Consider the following 2784-nt stretch of genomic DNA (forward strand, 5'->3'; position numbering starts at 1 on the left):
CGGGACCTGAACCTGTTCAGCCTCCACAAGAGAAGGCTGAGGGGGATCTAGTGGGCTGTTACAAACTAGTCAGAGGAGACCAGCAGGCACTGGGGGAGTCCCTGTTACCCTGAGCACTGCCAGGAGTGACCAGGAATAACGGTCACAAGCTGGCAGAGGGTAGGTTTAGGCTAGATATCAGGAGGTGTGACTTCATGGTCAGGACAGCTAGGATCTGGAACCAACTTCCAAGAGAAGTGGTGCTGGCTCCTACCCTGGGGGTCTTTAAGAGGAGGCTAGATGTACACCTTGCTGGGGTCGTTTGACCCCAGTACTCTTTCCTGCCATGGGAGGGGGTCGGAGTAGATGATGTACTCAGGTCCCTTCCAACCCTAGAAACTATGAAACCTTATAGCTCACTCTGTCTAGCTGGGACACCTGATCTTTGTAGACCAGACCTTTGTGGTCTTTGAACAGATTTTCTCTTGAGAGGGTTGGTGTTAATTCCAGCCACTGAGAGACTCAATCAGTGTGTTTTTCTTTCTGATTCTGTCTCAGGTGACCTTCAGCAGAAACTTGGTGAGTTTTTTCTCTTTCTCTAATTCAATATTTCCATGTTCTCATATCTTTCCATCTCCTGCTGTTATTCTGCTGCCCCTTGGCTGACTGTCTGCTCCTTATGCATACATGCTAAATAATGATGACACTTATGGACATCATAGAGTACCTAGTTCTGTCTCTTCTATGGGGAAAACCTCCCCTGGAATAAGACAATGTTGTTCCTTCTTTCTTTTTGAGGAGGAGGCATCAGCACTCTGAGTTCAGGTCCTGCTGTACTGATAAGACTTTGTGAGCAGCAAGGTTTTATAGACCTTTCTAGGGATGGCCAAGGCTCTAAGTTCACTTTCAAATTTTGTTTTAGAGCAAAATCACCTCAGTCATATTGCCTCTGCCCACAGCTCTCATCAATTTCTTTCTGGGATTGGTGCTTCCGAGCTGTTGAGGTCCCTCAACTGAAATATGGCCATTAATGTAGTTGGTGTTTGATTAAGGCCTAAAACCTAAACTGCCATTGGAAGCCAACTCTGAACTGGAATAGAGACCTGAGCTTGTCTTATGTGCTCATAATAGCCTTAGCAATGAAAAGAGGGTGGCAACACCATTGTGTACTACTCAAGAGACTTCATTTTCAGCTCTGATATAGTGGATTAGATCGATGCAACTGGGAGGTGACCCAAGTAGGAATTCTTCAGGCAGTTTCTCATCTAGGAGGATTAGGTAAAATGCTGCTTGGTGACTGATACTTGGTGAGAAGTCAAACAGGACCTTGTGGCTTAGCATCACTTTGATATATGGTGTCTGGGTAGAAGCAATGGCAGAAAGGGACAATGGCTTGGTTTGGTCTTTAAGAGTTTTCACATTGCTATCCAGCATTACTTCAATTTTCATGAAAAAGTCCTTTTGCTGCAACCTTTGCTAGGAGGAGTTTTCATTCCTGTTTCTATTTGCTTTCAGAGTGGAGAAGAATCATGAGCCATCCAGGGACTGAAAAATCATCATGGATCAATGTCTTCTTTTTACAGCGATACTATAGGACTAACTAACAGTTTGGGACATGAGAATATTTTTACCAAGATGGAAGGAGTCAAAACTATTTGTGTCCAAAATGAGTATTTTTTCTCTCACTGTCCCTATCCCACCAGGGTCCATACAATTCTCACAGTGGTGGTAAAATGGAGAACCTGGGAGGAGGAAGTAGCAAAGTGTTGGGAAAGAACCTCGTGAAGGACTAGGTTGCTCGGTTATAATTTTCAGATGCTTGAATTGGCACCTGTGGTTGCCAGTTTCTTCATTTTTCCCTCCATTTTTCACTTTCATGTGTGCCCTACTGTTATCTTACTTGGTACAGCAGGAACTGACTCAGATGAAGCTTTTATTTTTCAAACCTGGAGAAAAAACTCTTACAGAATATTTTTGACAACATTCAACACTAAGTCAAAATTTCTGCAAGGCTGCATAAAAATCAAAGCTTTAAAAGTTAGAAAAAACAACAACTGAACAAATATGGATCCCCAGCTGAACAGGTCCGGTCTGGAGAAATCACTGTGGGCAGATGGAGCATCTGGAAGGCGCTGGAGTAGTGATGGTGGGTCAGTGGAGGGCACAGTCATGCGAATTCCTGTGTTCATGCTCATATATACAGGGCCAATTTTGTCTAATCTTCCTCTTTCTGGCACCGACTCCCTGCCCTCCTGTCAACATTCAGGGCTCTCTCACATTCCCATTCAGTGTACAAGGTCTTCCTCCACCCACAGTCACTACCTGCTGGGAGGGGGGTTCGCAATGTTTCCCTATCTTATAATGGCAGACTCAGCAGTTACTACTGTGGTCTCCTCTGAAGTAAAGAAACGACTCTTCTGTATCATCCCTGCTGCAGTCACAGGCAAAAGGAGTTACATGGGCTAATAACAGAAGGTGGAAGAGCTGGGTTTGCTGTTGTGGTTAGAGCGAATTTGGAAAAGTCTCTGCTCCTCCATTCATCTACCACGACCATGATTTTCCTCCTATGCTATTTTCTTAAGGCATCAAGATTTTCTCCCTGATTTTATTACAATTGACTTCTTCATTTGGTTAATCCTTAACCATTTTCTGAATGCAAACACACACACACCACACCCATACTGTTGTTCCTCTTCACCACAATCACACACACACTCTTCCCCTGCCATTTGGGTGTATATTTTTCTCATTCTTCTTTACCACATGGGGAGACTCTTCCTTTCTGTTAGCCACTCAGGACTTGAG

The sequence above is a fragment of the Gavialis gangeticus genome, unplaced genomic scaffold, assembly GCF_001723915.1.
Source record: "Gavialis gangeticus isolate Ggan-Ray unplaced genomic scaffold, GavGan_comp1, whole genome shotgun sequence".
Taxonomy (NCBI): domain Eukaryota; kingdom Metazoa; phylum Chordata; order Crocodylia; family Gavialidae; genus Gavialis; species Gavialis gangeticus.